This window comes from Ictidomys tridecemlineatus, chromosome 8 (assembly GCF_052094955.1).
Source record: "Ictidomys tridecemlineatus isolate mIctTri1 chromosome 8, mIctTri1.hap1, whole genome shotgun sequence".
Lineage (NCBI taxonomy): Eukaryota > Metazoa > Chordata > Mammalia > Rodentia > Sciuridae > Ictidomys > Ictidomys tridecemlineatus.
In genome coordinates, this window is record NC_135484.1 from 52,290,639 (window position 1) to 52,309,361 (window position 18,723).

General features: G+C 38.9%; 2 pseudogenes; both read right to left on the reverse strand.

Annotated features, from left to right (window-relative positions):
• Nucleotides 1-282: 282 nt before the first annotated feature.
• On the reverse strand, nucleotides 283-3,255 carry LOC144366116 (cilium assembly protein DZIP1 pseudogene; annotated as a pseudogene).
• Nucleotides 3,256-5,604: 2,349 nt separating this feature from the next.
• Nucleotides 5,605-6,715, reverse strand: LOC144366117 (ubiquitin-conjugating enzyme E2 R1 pseudogene; annotated as a pseudogene).
• Nucleotides 6,716-18,723: the final 12,008 nt, after the last annotated feature.

The following is an 18,723-nucleotide window of genomic DNA, read 5'->3' on the forward strand; positions in this document are numbered from 1 at the left end:
CATATAAATAAGTAAAATAATGGTCCATTGACAACTAAAAATATATACATATGTATTAAAAAAAGGAAATCTGTTACCATTTTAAATGTCACTTCTGAGTAAATACTATATAGTATTTCCATCAAGAGGGCTTTCGTATAGTATCCCAAGAATAAGAGGTACTGGTCTATCCAACTTTAGGATTCCCATGGCTTTTGATTTTGAAAAATATTAGTCAACTTCCAAGGCAAATGTCTGTAAGAACTTTTACATGAGAAAAGGTAAAATTGATCATAGATAATATTGGATTCGATAGCTTTATTTATTTTTTTTTAGAAGCTGAAAAATTTTCTCTTAAAAATTAGTTGAAAAAAATACACTTAACACTAGAGTACCATTCTAAAGAAAACACTTTATGACTTCAGTGACATATTATTCTTAAGAAGTCAAACATCTTTATATGCTTCCGAATACTGTGGACCATTTGTTTCTCAATACTGCACCAAGTGCCATTAAAGAGAACCTCATCCTCTGAACTGGCTTCCTAGTTATCGTGGGAAACGCTGTAAGGCAGGAGCTTGAGAATCCCGTAGTCATTGCTGAACTCCTGTTGGCTTCTGTAGTTAAGTATCTGCAGGGTCACTCCAGTCAGTCACAGTTACTCAGCTGCTTTTTAATGTGCTCCATTCGTGAAGGGTCACCCCAGTCAGCCATAGTTATGAAGCTGTTTTTCAGTGTGCTCAATTCGTTTTCCTGACGAACTTCTGTTTTGGATCCCCTAGGTTTAGAAGCAACCCAGGCACTTGGCACTTGAGTAGAACTCGATTCATTCTTCAATGGTGGAGGTTCCTTCCATTCTTTCACAGTTTTCTTCCCCAAGGAATTTTCTTCTTCTAAGGATGATATGTCCCAGTCATTATCGTCCACATCTGCGCACTTTAGTTCTTCTTATAATCCTTCTGCAATAAATGCCTCAGCCACATTAATCCCACCAACTGGCTTATTCACATTTTTTTTTTTTTTTTTTTTGCTGTGAAACCATCTTTTCAACTTTTTCAGTCAGTGTTTTAATGGCTGTTACTGTGGGCTTGGGAGAAATGTCAGAGTCTTCCATTTCACTTCCCTCAGTCCAATCAGTGTCACTTTTGATGCTGCTCTTTCCATAGCTAGTCTTGTTGCTTTTAGAGGACTGCACGGGAAATAAGTCTGGGGACAAGTATGCCTGGATGAGGTCATCCTCATCCAGCTCTTCCTCTGAACTGAAGGGAGGTATCCTAACAGATAATGACTTTCTGGGAACAGGATCTTCTATGACATTTTTCTTAATTTTTGGAACAGGAGCAGTTCTATCAGTATAAACAGGTCTTTGTCTAAACAATATTCTGTTTTTGGGAGGAAGCTGGACTGCTTTGGGTACTTCTCCAGTTGAAAGGGTTTCCATTTGAGAAATACTGGGCTTATCTGTAAAGAGTAATCCTCTCTCCTCAATTTTACAGCTGACCTGATGTTCAAGGAATTCTCGAATTTCCGGAATGTTGGGCATTTGTCTTTCTCTCTCATGTCTTGCTGAATGCACGGTTTTCAAGTGCTCACTAGGAATACCTCGGATATTGGCATTAATTCCCAGGGTTTCCAGTTTCTCCATCAAGCTCTGCTCCAAAACTGTTCTTATCTCCTTCCTGAGGGAGGGGTTGGTCTTCAAAGCTTTCTTTAAATGTGTCTTGTTATTTAATTTCTGTTCATTTTCCCTTCCTTTTTCTTCTTCTGAAAGTTCTTCTATGGGTTCCAGAACGTGTGACGAGAATGCCTGTTCATGTGCCGTTGTTAGACTTGATTTAGCTTCTAAAGTCTGAGAGACGGAGGCATTCATAGGTATAGCTGGGGCAACTGGCTTGGATTCAAAAGTTTGCCAAGCTAAAGAATTCCCTTTGGGTTCACTGACACTGCTTAATGGTTTCTTGGTAAACTCTTTAATCTGCTGCCTCTGAGTGATAATCAGTTTGTTTTGCTCCTGGAGTCTCTGGCCTAGTTCTTCTATTCTTTTCTTGTAGAAAACATTGCTTGTATTTAGATCATCTATCATGGAGGTTCAAAGTTTCTCTATATGTGACAGAAGCCGGCTCTTCTGTTTCTTGTGTTCCTGATGGAGAGCTTGAACTCGAGCTGTCCACTTGCTTTCCTGGTTATCGAGAAGCTGCATCACATTTTGGAAATCCTGGGGATGTGGAGAACGGTCTGCCTTAAACTCATGTGCATCTTTTAATGTGCCTATGTTGGACTTAATCTGCATATTGGACTTCTGGATTTCTGACAATTGATATTCTAATGCTGAATTCTTAGAAGTTAGTTCTTTAAACTCCTTCATAAACATCTCCTTGACTTTTTCCATTTCATCAACTAGTTTCTCTTTTTCTTCTGCTTTCCATCTATCAACTAACTTCAGAAAGTCTTCCTCTTTTGTTTTTTGCATTTCATATTCCTTAGAGAATCTGATTGCATGAGCGTGCTGAGCAGTCTCTGAGACTTGGTAAGCTGCAGCTGCTCCTTCAACATGTCCACCTCCTTCTGGAGTTTGTCCGTCTGAGCCTTTGTTTTATACTCAAGGTGAGAATCATCAGGGTGGCTGCGTTGAATGTGGCTTTGTAGATAAGCTTGGTTCATAAAGGCCTTCTCACAGAAATGGCACTGGTAATAGCTGGCTTTGGCCTGGATCATCAGCTGCTGAGTAGAGATCATCTTCTTCCTGCGTTTACACTCCTCCTTGAGAAGCTAGATCTCCCCTGCCTGCTTGGTGAGCAGCTGCTTGCTGTGCTCACAGTCACCCAGGGTCTGGTGCAGCCTTTCCTCCAGGCTGTGCAACTGCGAGATGAGGAACTCCTGCGAGTGCATCAGGTACTGGGTGGTGAGCTGCGCCAGGTGGATGAGCTTCAGCAGCACCGGGTCCACCCCCGACTGGCAGTGTGGGCATTTCTCGTCCTCCAGTTTGCAGAAGGTTATATTCATGATGTTCTCCTGCAGCGTTAGCACGTCCACGGCCCCTGCCACCTTGTCCACGTCGATGGCGCTCAGCCGGCGCCAATCCACACTCTCCAGTCGCGGCTGGAACTGGAAGAAGGGCAGGGGGCCTGATACCGCACTGGGGGGCACACAGCCGGCCATGGAGGCCGCGCCTGCTGCTGCAGAGGCAGAGGCGTCGGGCCCCTCGAGGCCGCTGCCCAGAGGGTAGTAGACGTGCTTCTGGAAGGGCATGCTTTCGAGCCAGTCCGCTGCCTAGGCTTTAATCAGAGGAGCGATTCGGCTTCGCCTACCAGCCCCAAGCCGCTTCCGGGCCGCCGCCGCCACAGGAGAAGACCAGGTCCCCGGCCGCAGCGGCGGCGGCTGCGGCGGCGGTCTGGGCGTCCAGGACGTTGCTATGGCAGCGCCCCGCCGGACACAAAGCAAAGGGCGCGCCGGCCAGCGCGGGGTCAGCGTGCGCCCAGCGCCCTTAAACTTGTGTGGGGGTTGCATTATTTTCTGGAGAGACCAAAATATTTCTAGTAGCAACTTGTAGACTTCAGGCCTCTCATTTTGGGGGTCTTCTGGGGGCTGCCAGTGGTTACCACAGAGATCAAGGAGTTGAGGAAAAGCCAGACATTCCTCAATCCACCGGGGAGTCCCTGCTTGGACCAACCACCAGGAAAATTTTTTTCTTTCCTGGCAGGTCTGTGGACTGAGGGCTCCATCCACTGGGCTGCAGGATCAGCGGGAACAAGGGCTGTGGTCTCTCTTGCTCACTGATGTGTCCCCAACACCCCAGCTGCGCGCTCCTGGGCGGATACCCGGCGCTGCAGGCTGTCGGAGAGTCTCAGGGGACCCAGATCCCAGGGGCTCTGCTGTCTCAGGCGGGGCTCGTGGAGGTCGAGGAGCAGGCGGGCGGACTCCTTCTTCCCGGGTGCAAGATGAAGCGTGTCTCCTCTGGGCAAGTTGTGGCTAGGCCGGTCGCCGGTCGCCGCTCAGGGCCTTCCAGACTGCAGGCCCCTGGCGCCTCAGAATCCCCCACCCCCCTCCCGCCCCCAACCCCTCAGCGATCTCCTTGGGGCCTCTTCCTCCGCTGCCGGGCTCCTCTCTCCATAGCTTTAAATTGTGTTTTGAAATCCAGAACTGTGCGGTGCCAGAAATATGTTCAACATTTGCTTAAATACTTGTCAAACTTGTCTCACATTAGTAGACTAAGTGAAAAGGAAAGATCAAAATGGAAATGTCAGTCAATGGATATCTTTAGTTGAATTTAAGCATGTCAGTAAAAAAAAAAATCTATACTGCCATTCTTGGAAACAGGTACCGTGGCATTTCAAGAGTGCAATCAGATTGAATCAATAATATCAAATCTGTAATCATTTCAATTTAGTACTACTTATAAATATAAATTAAATTTAAATTATTTTCTGATTTCTGCATTTCTTTTTGTTCTTTCCACAGTTAATTTAGTTATTATGTTTCTCCCTTTGTTGTTTATTGCAGGAGACTTTTATAAATGACTTGGTTTTTATGTTTGGAGTAAACTGTTCTTTGAAAAGGTTGGATTAATGTCTTATTTTCTTTCTGTCTTCTGAAGTTTACTATCTTAAATGCTTTTGAAGCTAGAAAGTCTAGAAATGAATCACTATTTGTAAGCAAATTTTAGCAAATGTTGATTAGTAATAATAATCATTAGCTTTATTAATGATAAAAGTAGAATATGTATATTTTTATCATGGGTGCTCGCTGAAATGAGAATGATAAAGACCTGAGGTTCTTACAACTGTATTTATTATTATGTCAAGTATTCATCATTCCAGAATGGAGACTACATTATTAATTTCATAAGAAGGACAAACTGAAGCTTATAATTTTATATGGTCTAAAATATTTGTCATTATCATGAGTTGTAAAAATTTTTAACCATTTACATTAGTTTATTATCCTGAGTTAAGCAGAGGTTCTTGAAATTAGTTAAATATACCAAAAAGTTGATTTATTTTTCCAGAAAAAAAATATATTAACTAGAATCTAATGACACCTTTAATTTTTAAATTGCAAAATATTTGATTTTCTTTTTTCTTTCTTTCCTTCCTTCCTTCCTTCCTTCCTCCCTCCCTCCCTCCCTCTGTCCCTCCCTTTCTTCCTTCCTTCCTTTCTTCCTTCCTTCCTTTCTTACTAGGGATTAAACCCAGGGATGTTTAACCACTGAGCTACATCCCCAGTCCTATTTATTTATTTATATTTATTTATCTTTTGAGAGAGGGTATTGCTAAATTGCTTATGGTTTTGCTCAATTGCTTATGGTCTTGCTAAGGTGCTGAGGCTGGTCTTGAACTTGTGAACCTACTGCCTTACTTTCCTAGCTGCTGGAATTACAGGTGAGTGCCACCACACTTGGCTCCAAGGTTAATTTTTAATCAATATTGAATCATTTTCCAGTAATAAAATGTGTCAAATCATAACTTTTTATTAATATAGCTTTTAAATTAACCAGAATAAAGTACATATTAAATTAGTATACTGTAATAATAAGTAATTATAGAAGCTTAAAAAAGAGCTATAAATTGTGACTGGGAATTTCAAACGGTACTTCTTTTTTTTTTTTTTTTTTTTTTTTGACCTTGGCCCTGGTGCCTCCCTGAAGGAGGAGTGGTCTGCCTCCTCGCAGGCAGTTTTATTTAGATTTCAAACAAACCACAGCAGAAAGGAGTGACCTCAAAGCAGTCCGTCCATCCAGGAGCTAGGACCCCAGCCTCGAAGCTGCTGGATGGGGCCCGCCCACGACCCTGGCTGCTGCGGCTCTGCTGGCTCTGCCATCCCAGGAGGGGGCCGGCAAGCCCAAGCCCGGCTCTCTCTGGAGCAAGGAGAACCCAGAACCGCACGGGGAAGGAAGGACACCCAAACGCGCCGCCCAGAGCAGGGCAAGGCAGTGCCGTGAGGTAGCCGGTCGAGAGAGCCAGCGTCCGTCCCATGAGGTAAAATCTCAGAGTTTATTCGTGGACGAGGTGTCAGGACTCCTCGGTGCCCGAGTCGTCCTCGTCGTCTCCGAAGCAGCTGTCTGCCTCCTCCACCTCCCCGTCCTCGTAGTAGTCCTCGTAGAACAGGTCCGCGCCCTCCTCGGCGCCGGCGCCTTGGTCTTCACGCAGTACTCGGCCAGCGCGGTGGGCACCTTCACGCCATCGCGCTCTGCGTCCACCTTGGTCCCCAGGACCTGCTTCCGGATGATGTCCGTGTACTCCCGGTCCTTCCCCTTACTCTCTTTCCACTTTCTGTACATCACTGAGGCATCCACATTGGCCGGTGAGAAGGTGTTGGGCTCGTTGAGCAGGGAGATCACACTCAGGAGGATGGTCCTGACGTTCTGTGTGGGGTTCCACCGTTCCGAGGGCAGCTCCCCACTCTGTGGGTCATCAACAGGTGGGTGGAGAATGGAGATGCATACGTCCCCTGTCTCATAGATGTTTGGGTGCCACATCTTGGTCAGGAACCGAAAGGCTGGTGGAGAGTAAGGGTAGTCGATGGGGAACTTGAGGCGAGCCTTGAAGTAGCCGCCCTCGTAGTAGGTGTTGGGAGGCCCGAAGATGGCCACCTCCCAGTTGTACAGGTCGCCCTCGTCCACCAGCGTCACCCGGAAGCCCTCCACCGGCTCCTCCTGCAGCCCCTTGAGCTCCAGCAGCAGCGCCTTCTGCGAGCTGGGCACCAGTGGCCGAGCCATGGCGGCGGCGGCGGCGGAAGATCCGCCGGGGAAGAGCCGGGGGCGCGCCGGGACGCGGGGCCGCCGCGAGCTCGCGGGACGGGCCGGGCTGCGCGCTGGCCGGGGCGGGGGGGGGCGGGGGGGGCGGGGGAGGGGGAGCCGCCTCCTTCCTCCTTCCTCTGCTACGCCGCCGCCGCCGCCGCCGCCCATGGCCCCCGAGCGCTCCACCCGCGCCGCCGCCGGCGCCGCCGCCCGCTTCAGCCTGACCCGTGCGCCCCACCCTGGTACTTACTTCTTAATAGTCAAGTGAACTCAAACTTCACAGATTTTAGTGTTTATTAAATAATTCGCTTAAAATTAGTGAGTTTCATCTCTCTGAAAAAATATGTCAAAATCAAGCTATGTGGTAAAAAAAATACAGATTATTTGTAATATTATGAAGGCTTTATGAAGGTTTGTTTTCAAACCTTAATGAAGGAGGATAACAACGCTTAATCTTGTATGTCCGGCTGACTAGGTGATATTTGAGATAAAATACCATTCCCATAAGAAATAATCTTAGAAAGTCTAATATTTTGAACAGACTAGTTTCACTATAAAAAAAACCCTTTAAATTCTATTTTGTTTCTCAATACTTTACTGGTAATTTTTAGGAAATTTATACTTGAGAATAAATAATTTCAACTAAACTCCACTTTATATTATAGTAGCTATCCAATGAATCCATCTTGTGTTGTTTGAAAGCACATCTTTGTAATGTTCCATTGCACAAATTTTGGAAAAATTATCTCTTGTGTTTGGATGAAGTATTGTATAAATATCAAGTTGACAGTATTATGGTTTTGTATATCTTTACTAATACCCTCTATTTAAAAAAATAATTACCATGTAATTATACATATTTATAATATATGGCATGATAATTTGATGTTTGTATACAATATGATGATCATATTCAGGTAATTAGCATTTCTTTTTGGTCTTTTCATGGTTTATTTAGTCATTTCTTCTTGTTGGAAAGCTTTGATTTTTTTTTTCTTGTACTTACTGGGTTTTTAACCTATGGATAGGCAAGTGCTCTACCACTGAGCTACTTTGAAAACCTAAACTTTGAAAACCTCTCTATTAGTTATTTAAAAATATCTAGTAAAATCATTTTAAACTGTAGTCACAATACTGTGCTACAGAACACTAGAACTCATTCCTCTTTCCAGCTATATTTTGGTACCTGGTTTTCATCATCTGTCAGACTTCTACCCTCTCATTTCTAAGCCCTAGTGAAATATTCACTCTTCTTTTCCCAATAATTATCCAAAGTTTAAGTCTGTAATCATAAATTTGTCTATTTCTCTTTAATTTTATTAAATTTTGATTTCATATTGTAGAGCTCTTATCATTGTGCACGTATACATTTAAAGTTAATATGTTCTTGATGAAATTACCTTTATATTATTATGTAATTTCTTTATTTTTCTTAGTAATATTTCTTATTTTGAGGTTTTCTTGTTTCAATCATTCCAACTTTAGTTTTGATCCTTATTCTATGGTATATCTTTTTCCTTACTTTTATTTTAAACATTTATGGCTATAATCAAAGACATTTCTTGAAGATGAAATATAAGCCTGGCTATTTCATTCTCATCCAGTTGAAATGTATGGACCATTTGGATTCAATGCACTTATTAGTTTCATCAAGGGATTGTAATATTTCTACCATCTTTCTATTTGTTTTCCATTGTCCCATCAGTTTATCTGCTTATGTTTCTTCAACTGTTCTCTTTGATACAAGTCAATTATCTTTTGATTTCATTTCACCTGCTGTATTATGATGCTTGTTAGCTCTACCTCTTTTTGTGTGGTTGGTCTAAGATATTCCATATAAGAATTAACTTACCTAATCTACCTTCAGATGTACTTATTTCATACCCTCCATTTCATCATTGATAGTATCATTCATGTGAATTTTACTTTTAAAAAATCTTAATTTTATCTTATCTCTTGTAATACTTCTTTTACTGAGAGTAAAATTCTGAAAAGACATTTTTCCCTGACAGTACTTTTAAAAGATCATCTTTTAGCATGTATAGATTTTAATCACACGTGGGATATAATTCTGTTTCTCTATGTAATGTTGAGTGCTTTTGAATATTTTTTCTATACAATTTTTTTCTTATTTTGGGACTCAAAAATAATGCATATTAATGCAATTGATATTATTTTCACCTCTTAGCTGCTGTATCTGCCTTCTTTTCTCTTCTTGTAGTGGAATGGTTAATTCATATTGACCTATCTTCAAGTTTGTTAATATTTTTCTTCTACTCTATCCATTCCCTTTACTTTCCATGGAATTGACTCAGGAAATGACTCAGAATGAGTGCAAAATTGTTCCTGAGGTTTCCAGATTTGCTAAACTGACAATCTAGTCAAGTCTCTGCCTTTATAAATTTGTAAAAATTGATTGTGATTTATTCTTAGTGCTTTGTGATGATCTCCTCTTGTCTATGTCTTGCCATGATGGAATTGAATGTATTGTTTTCATCAAAGAGCTTGTCACTCTTTGGTATTCAGTTAACTTTCTTATTTGACAAACTCAATTTTCTAAGGACTAGAGAAAATGTATGATTTTGTAGATTATTTGAGGTTTTTTTTTTGTTGTTGTTAAGATGAGAGAAACATTTTATCGTGGCTTTCTCTATTCTAACCAGGTGCAGAACCTCCCTGAATAAATAGTTGTTTTAAAGCAGTCAATTAACTGAACAATGTATTTACTTAGAATTAATTTTAATTAACAGAAAACTGTGAAACATGGGATATATTATTCACTTAACTTGAGACTTAAATATTAGTATATATGACTTCACCATTTACAATATTTAGACATAAAAAATTGTAGAGAAGTTTTACATGTGGTGACTGTACACTGCTACTTGGATTATGTGTACAAATAGTAAATTATATGATATTTCATTGACTTCTATAGTTACATTCACAATAGAAAGATTAGTTTTACTTCATGGCAGATGAATAGCTTGAAAGTAGCAGAGCATATATTTTGTTTTAGATTATATGTTATTTGAATTAGCCTCCAAAGGGAGATAGGCAGTCCAGGTGAAGAAAACTGCTCGAAGACTTTAAAATAGAAAATGTGTATCAAGATGAAAGTATATTGGAAAATTATAAGACACTAGTTGCATCTTGTTTGTCTATATCAGAGGTTAGCAAACTATAGTAAGGTGTCACATCTAACCTTTTGTAAGAATTGTTTTTAAAGAACTGCTAAGAAATAAAAACAAGATAGAAGAGGACAGAAAGAGGAGGAGAAAGAGGAGGAGAAAGAGGAAGAAACTGTATTGTGGCTTGTAAAGCCTAAAATGTTTGCTATCAGAAACTTCATGGGAAAAATCTGCCAGCCCCTGGTCGTGTTTGTTTTATTGACAGATGTTTGTACCTCGTAATGGAGTAGTGTGATGTTTTGATATGTTTATACATTGCACATTGATCAAATCAGAATGATAGGTAGCAGACAGACAAGAGGAAAGAAGCATGGGGTAGGGAGATGGTTCTTTAGACTGGGCCTGCTGTGCTGACCCCCACTTGATTTCCTTTGAAGAAGTGGCTCGCCTGGGGCCACTTCAGTGGGATATATTGCATTCCTTGGCAAATAACCTGTTGTCTGTGAGAGGAAGGAATGCAGGCCCAAAGACTCCTCCTGGAGCTCAGGGGGACTTTTGTGACCTTTATACAGAACAGAGATTCCAGAGCTCTGTAAGTCAGGATAATTAGAAACAAAGCCCACTGACCATACAAACTGTAAGAATAATTTTCAGGCCAAGGTGACCCAGAGTTGACTTTGGATATTTAGCCTTTCATTATAATAGTAAAATCCTGTGGACTTTGCTTGGGTAACTGTGGGTAAGACTTTGTGCAGTGGAGACTTGGAAGTCTGATGTAATCCTTCTGTTAGTCAAAAGTTGAGAGGTAGACCTGACTGGGACTCTCTGGAAACTTCCATAGGACTCCCAATAAAACAGGAGTGTGGCAGGAGCAGGTGTGTGCAGTCTTCCTCTCTTCCAGGAGAGGACTGACACTCTTTCTCCCTTGAGAGTGTTCTTTTCCATTTCCCTTTCCTTTCTAACAAACTCCATCCTGCTACTACGTGTGACTCTTCTGAAATTCTTTTTGTGAGCTTGCAAGAACTGGTGTGGTCTGTGGTTTCCTTTGGTTTCTCCAGTTCTTGATTCTTCTTCTCTGCGTCAAGGATATTTAGGTTATCCATCATGCCAAACATTTATTATTTCTTTGTGATGAGAATATTCAAAATCCTCTCTTTTGCCCATTTTGAACTGTATGGCATCCTAGTGTGAATTGTCACCAACTTCTGTGTAATCGAGTGCAGGTTCCTTTTCCTTCCTTTTGGTTCTGACTCTGTACCTGCAAACCAGTTTCTCCTATGCCCCACTCTTCCTTACCCTCCCAGGTGTCTGGCTACCACTGTTCTTTTTCTCTATGATAGGCTTGGCATTTTGTGTGTGTGTGTGTGTGTGTGTGTGTGTGTGTGTGTGTGTGTGTGACTAAGGATTGACCCAGGGCCTGCATGTGCTAGGCAGGTGCTCTTTCACCTAGGAACATCCTCAGCCCTGGATCTTTTATTGTTTGTTTTGTATAGTTTTCTTTCTATATGTTATTCTATTATGGAGAAATAGAGATCCTCTAAAATTTTCAAAATTTACACCTAATGCATATAATTACCATATTTTCCATCCAATCCTCCTGCATTTGCTTTCAATTGATTTGTCAAATTAAACTGCTTGTAATAATGTTTTATACTACATATTTTTGTACAACCCACAATATGATTTTTCCAGTTCTGATACCTTCAATGTGAAATCATAATTTAATAATCACATATATTTTCTCCTGGCTACTAAATGTCTTTTCCTTTTTTGTTTGTGAGCCAGATACAATCATAATTTCATGTCTCAATTTTTCATTTATCCATCACCTACTTAAAGAATGTGGTGAGGAATATCGGACTGTAAGATGAGTTACTTATAGCAGGAGACCTTCCAGAGATGTTGCACAGGGCCACCATCCATAAGAGGAAGAGAGGGGAGTATGTTTGGGGGAGAGGGAAATATGTTGAGGTAATGGTGCTTGGCAGTACAATGCAGGTATCTCTGGATTGGAGAACTCAGAAAGGCAGCTGGAGGTTCCAGTCTTTTATAACCACAGTTTGTTTTATCTTTGAGCAACAGACATTGGTGCTGTTTTGTGAGGCATACAAAACTGTCAGGCTGTACTTGTTGAAACTTATTGGAGCTAGATTTAACACAATTGGATGTGTAAGCAATTGAGTTTGAGGCTGGTAGGTTTGGGCTACTGATTTTAACCCACTGTGAAGAAATAAGCAACACAGTCACTATTACATAGGGTCACCTTTAATAACAAATTGTGCTAGAAACCAAATAAAACCAATTGAAGAGATCTCATGGAAGAAATACTCAACTCATCATCAATGATGAAACAACAGACTGGTGCTGGATTCTTTTCTATGAAAATAGCTTTGATTTTTGATTCCTTTTTAAATTTTTTTCTCTTTGGCCACCCTTTATAGAACGACTGAGACTGCCACATTAGTTTGATAGGGCTGATTTGTCAAGCTCTTTTCTTTTCTCCTCTTTTTCTGTTTCACAGTGACAGTGTTTGTTAGTATACCCTAGGAAGAGGTGGAGTTGCAGGAAAATTAAAAACCAAATTCACAATCCTGATGTTGTTTTCTAACATTGTTTTCCAAAAATAGGTTAAAGCAGATGGAAGGAATGCCATTTGGATGGATAACTGTTGGATTTTATTAAAGTATTTCACACTAATTTTCCATTTGTGCAAACAATCAATAATAGTATGTCAAAATAATATACAGTGTTTCCCCAAATATTGCTTAAAATTTAAATTTTTCTGGTCAGGTTCTCAGTCAAGAATATATTCTTAACTGGCAAAATATTTGAACTTTCTTATTTGATACCCCATGATGTATTTTAAGTCTTTCATCTGCATCTTCAAATATGCTACAGAAATCATTTTTTTTTCCCCAGGGGGAACTTCACTTGTTATGTGAATTTGTGCAGAATCTGGCATGCTGAAGGCAGAAAAGCCAGGTACTTCACCTATTGGTGACTAGTTTTTCCAGCAAATGCATGCTAAATTAAGGAAAATATTGGCTTATAATTTAGTTTTAAAATTTTTAGGAAACAATTTATAAGACAGAAAAGTCTAATAAGATATTGTTTAGTTCTAGATATAAGACCAAAAGAAGTAGATAAAAGTCAAAGTAAGAATAAAGGAGAAATGAAACATGAATTTTCTTCTATTGGTTTTGTTTTATTAGTGAAATTGACAAAAGAATGTCATACACTTTCTGCCAGTTCATTACTTGACCCTATGGCTATAATGATTGTTGGCATTTCTGTAGGTCAAATGGACTTTATGTTAGGAAAAATTAACTTCTGTTGTTAAGATAAAATGTCAAGATAAGACACAGAAACTTCAACTTTGGACTAAAAATACAGTGGAGGAAAAGAAAACACATATTTTGACAGTCAACTTTCAAATGTGAAGAACTCATAACTATATTATCAGTGACATGTTACTAATGATTATGGCCTTAAACATTTGGGAATAAATTCTTCCAAAAACTCTTATATCAAAGCCTAAACCTCAATCTGACTGGATTTAAAGATATGGTCTCTAGGAAGTAACTGAGATTAAATTAGTTCATAGTATAGCACTCCAATCTGTTAAGACTATGGCTTTCTAAGGAAAAGAGAGCTCTCTATTTCTCTCTGCCATATGAGAAGGCAACCATCTAAAAGCTGGGAAGAAAGCCCTCATCTGAAACCCACCCCAAGACCTTGATCTCGTTCTTTCCAGACTTCAGAACTGTGAGAAAATAAATTTCTGTTGTTTAAGTTACCCACTCTTTGATCTTTTTTTTTTTGTATGTGTGTGTGTGTGTGTGTGTGTGTGGAAGCCCAAAGACTAGCATGGAATATTAAATTTTTATTATATAATTATCTTAATTTTATACAAGATGTATTAGCATAAGTATCTCTTGAGATCCTTTAAAAATTTGTCCCTTAAGGGAAAACTAAAAAGCAGAAACACAATAACAGCCTCGAGATGTTGATAATTAATACCATAGTTAAATCACCTTTCATAATCATTCCAAACCACAGTTGCCTATTATGGTTCAGAAGGAGCATAGCATGGTGTTCCTTCTTCCCATGGACCAGAACTTTTTAGGAAACATATTCCACTATTCAAAGGTTACAGCTCTCTTTAAAATTGTTTACTGAAGATATTAATTAGATAAGGGCTCAATGTTATGTCTAGTATGTCAAAGATTATGTTAAAATAAAACTCATATCTACTTGAACTTTTCTTTTCTTTTTTTGACTGGTTTTCACCCATGAATGACTTTCGTTGCTTCCAGTACTTTCCAATAGTTCCTCTGATCTTCATTTCATTTGTATGATTTGACTTCATGATAAGAAGTTTAACCTTCTATTTATGTTTTGCATTTTTTCCCACTCTGAAACGTTTCACTAAATTACCTGTGAAATAATAGTTACTCTTTGGCCATGAATTTGTTTATTTGCAGGAAAAGAACATTGGAAGAGATGGAATTCAAGAACATGAAAAGAAAATATTATGTTATTGTTTTAAGTACATTAGGTATTACCCTAACTCAATTTGTGTTTATAAATGCTTTTACATTATGATAAAATAATGTTTATAAATGCTTTTACATTATGATAAAATAATTTTTATCTTTTAATTATTAAGTATGAAATTATCTAAGATGATACATATATTGCATATTTTATGCAACATGGAACTTGTATAAGGGTCATATGGAAGCTTAGGTTGAAGCACAGTCAACTTGGAAGCAAAGATATTTGGTACAATATAATTGTATTATTCTGAATGGTGATGATAGGGATGTTTTTCATGCATGTTCTTATCGTACATGGTCATGATCTACATACCAGAAGGGGTGGTATTTTTCTTTTTTTGTATGTTTGCTCAGAGTTCATTGAACACAAATGCTTTTGATTACTGAGAGGAGCCTGGTGGTTAAAAAACAAGGTGCTCTTTTTATGAAGAATGTCATTGTAATTCTAATAGGAATTGCATTAAATCTGTATAGTACTTTTGGTGGTATGGTCATTTTGATAATATTAATTCCACCTATCCAAGAACATGGGAGATATTTCCATTTTCTAAGTCTTCTTCAATTTCTTTCTTTAGTGTTCATTAGTTTTCATTGTAGAAGTATTTCAACTCTTTTGTTAGATTGAGTCCCAAATATTTTATTTTTTTAGCTCATTATGAATGGGATAGTTTTCCTGTTCTCTTTCAGTTGATTCATCATTGGTGTATAGGAATGGAACTGATTTATGAGTGTTAATTTTATATCCTGCTACTTTGATGAATTAATTTATGAGTTCTAGAAGCTTTCTGATGTAATTTTTGGGTTTTCTAGATACAGAATAATGTTGTTAGGAAATAGAGATAGTTCGAGCTCTTCTTTTCCTATTCATGTCCCTTTAATTTATTTCTTTTGTGTAATTTCTCTGGCTAGGGTTTCAAGGACTATAATGAATAGGAGAGGTGAAAGAGCGCATCCTGTCTTGTTCCAATTTTTAGAAGGAATGCTTTCAATTTTTCTCTATTTAGAATGATGTTGTCCCTGGGTTAACATATATAAAGAGCAGTCAGGAAATTCATTTGGAAAAATAGGACACCCACAATATCCGAAGTAATTCCTGACAAAAAGAGAGAAGCAGGATGCATCACAATACCAGACCTTAAATTATATTCACAATACCAGACCTTAAGTTATATATGCCAACAATAAGTATTGGCAAGGGTGTGGAGAAAAAAGTTCACTTATAGGTTCTGGTGGGACTGCAAATTGGTGCATCCATTATGGAAGCAGTATGGCGATTTCTCAGAAAACTTGGAATAGGACCACCATTTGACCCAGTTATCCCACTCCTCAGTTTATACCCAAAAGACTTAAAATCATACTACAGTGACACAGCCACTTCAATGTTTATGGCAGCTCAATTTACAATGGCCAAGCTATGGAACCAACCTAGATGCCCATCAGCAAATGAATGCATAAAGAAAATGTGGTACATATAAATGGTGCAATATTGCTCAGTCATAAGGAAAAATTAAATTATGGCATTTGCCAGTAAATAGATGGAACTGTGGAATATCAAGTTAAGTGAAATAAGCCAGTTCCAAAACACCAAAGGCAGAAATTTCTCTCTGCTATGTGGATGCTAGCCCACAACAAGGGAGGGGAAGTTAGAAGTTCATTCAACTAGACAAAGGGGAAAGGAGGGAAGAGAAGAGAAATGGAATGATAATAGGAAAGGCAGTTGAATGGATTAGACATATCTTTCCTATTCTCATATATAAATATACGACCAATATAAAAATACTTCATATACAACCACAATAATGGGATCCTAACTGGAACAAGTTATACTTATTCTATGTATGTATAGTATTTCAAAATATACTCTTGTTTAGTCAGCTTTCTCACGGCTGTGACTAAAGGATCTGACCAGAACAATGTTGAGGAAGAAGAGGTATTTGAGGGATCACAGTTTCAGAGGTCTAAGTCCATAGAAGGCTGACTCCATTTCTTGGGGCTGGAGGAGAGGCTGAACATGGTGGAAGATTGTGGCTGAGGGAAGCAGCTTATATCACAGTGATCAGGAAACAGAGATAAATCTCACTCTGCAGATGCAAATATATATATGCCAAAGCCTTGCCCTAATTCCCCCTAATTCTCCTCCAGCTACACCCTACCACTTCAGTTACCACTCAGTTAATCCCTATCAGGGGATTTGGTCAAGACTCTCACAACCTAATCATTTTTTCTCTGAACCTTCTTGCATTGTCTCACACATTAGCTTTTGGAGGACACCTCACATTCAAACCATAACAACTCTGCTGTGATATATAAAAAACTAAAAAGATTATGTATTATATTTTAGAATTTTTTAAAAGTGAAATGCTCATAAGAAAACTCCAAACAAATTTCTTCCTTTTGCCTCCAGATACAACTAAGTTGAAGGAGAATCTCTTGAGAATTGTATTGGTAGAATGCATTTTACCAGAGTCCCAAATTCATGCACAACCAGAAGCCACACACACACACACATACAAATGAATACAAACATAAAAGTTTACCTCTTTAGGGCATAGTGGGTTGTAGAAAGGGAGATTTATAGGACTAGCAAGGGCATCAGATGGCAGTGTTCCTCTTCCAACTCCAAATGTCTTGCCCTCCAGATCCATAATCAGTGATGGAGTAAGGGACATTAGAAACATCTAGGCAGGTATAGGTGGTCCCTAAGAAGATGAGAGAGAGTAAGTCCTTTCTTAGCAGAAAACCACTATGCCATGGAGAACCCCAAGGCTATGTCAGTCACCTATGCAGGTTGCACAGGCCTATTTCAGCTACATCAGGGCTCACCCCATATCATCTCAAAGATGCTGTATATTCTCTTATTCATTCTGATGCCATCTGAAGACAGGAAGGTGAAGAGTCCAAACCCTAAAACACAGAATTTCCCTAGGGAGTAACAGGTCATCCCGAAGAGCTATTTAAATCAGACTAAATACAGAGCTAAACTTTAAGTAGACAAAGTATTTGAATTAAGGTGACGATTTCATGTAGAACAGAATGCTATTTGTATATTAACAATTTAGTTTCCTTGTTACCCAGTGGTGTTAAAAACATTATATTAGCTCTAGAAATTGAGATAGTATATTTTAAAAGTATGTAGATATAATGTAAGTTTGTAATTCTAATTTACATGATTGTGTATTCACAAAACCATGAATATTTCATGGTAATGGACGAGGCCACTTTTCTGTATCACATTTCATTTATCTTTGTCAAACACAAGGTTGACCTAGCTTTATGCATATGTTACTCCTTGAAACTTGAGGTGTTTGCATTGACTGAATATTTTAGAATTATATTTTAAACTCAAAATTTTATCTCCTTACATAGTAAAGGTGTTTCTGAAAAGTCCCTTTATTTCATTGAATACTATACAGTTAAATGATAGAGAACACCAGGCAATGTATCAAAGTACATTCTACCCTTGACTGTTATTCACAGTGACAAGGCTAAGAGTCAGTGATATACCCTATGTAAACATGCTATTCCTCACCAAATCTATCCATTTATTGATCATTTCTGCATTTAGCCTTCATTGATATTTTTTTTTGCCAGAGCAAGGGCTTATTCTAATGGTGGGAAATGGATGACTTTCTAATACCATTGTTCCTTCAATATTTGACACTTTACCTAAGAAAGAGTTTTCCCTTCTCTTATTTACACATCTGTCTATGCATTTATTGAATCTTAATTGATTCAATAGACTACCACTCTAATTTGTTCAATATTCTGACTCTCAAATACCTGTTAAATACCTTGATATTTTGAGAGTTTGAAATATTGAGATTTCCCCCCACTAGCTGTATGCATCTATTTATTTATTTTTGTTTCATCAGTCATAGAGATCATATTTGTGTGGCATTAGCCTAAGCATTTTATGGCTAATAAATGAAAATCTTTTCCCCCATCCATTCTAAATCAATTAAAACAGAATGCTAATCAGAGCATTAAAAAACAATAGCTTTCTCACTCAAAGCTGTTGGAAAACTTGACAATTTGTTAAATCAGGAGACTTTCTCAAATTCTATCCCATAGTACAGGTATCTGAAGAATGAAAAACTTTCCATATAAGGGCCTGTATCTTTAAATGTATGGCATGAAAGGTAGATCAGATTTTTTATTTTGGCAAACAGGCAGACTTTGAAAAGAAGGCAAGAGAATTGGGTGGGTCTGAGCTGCACATTTCCTTCTACAGCAATTAGATGAGTTCTCCTTTTAAGAAACAGAGTACCTAAAGCTACATGGAGAGGCCAGGATATCACTCTAATGAAGGTCTCCCCAC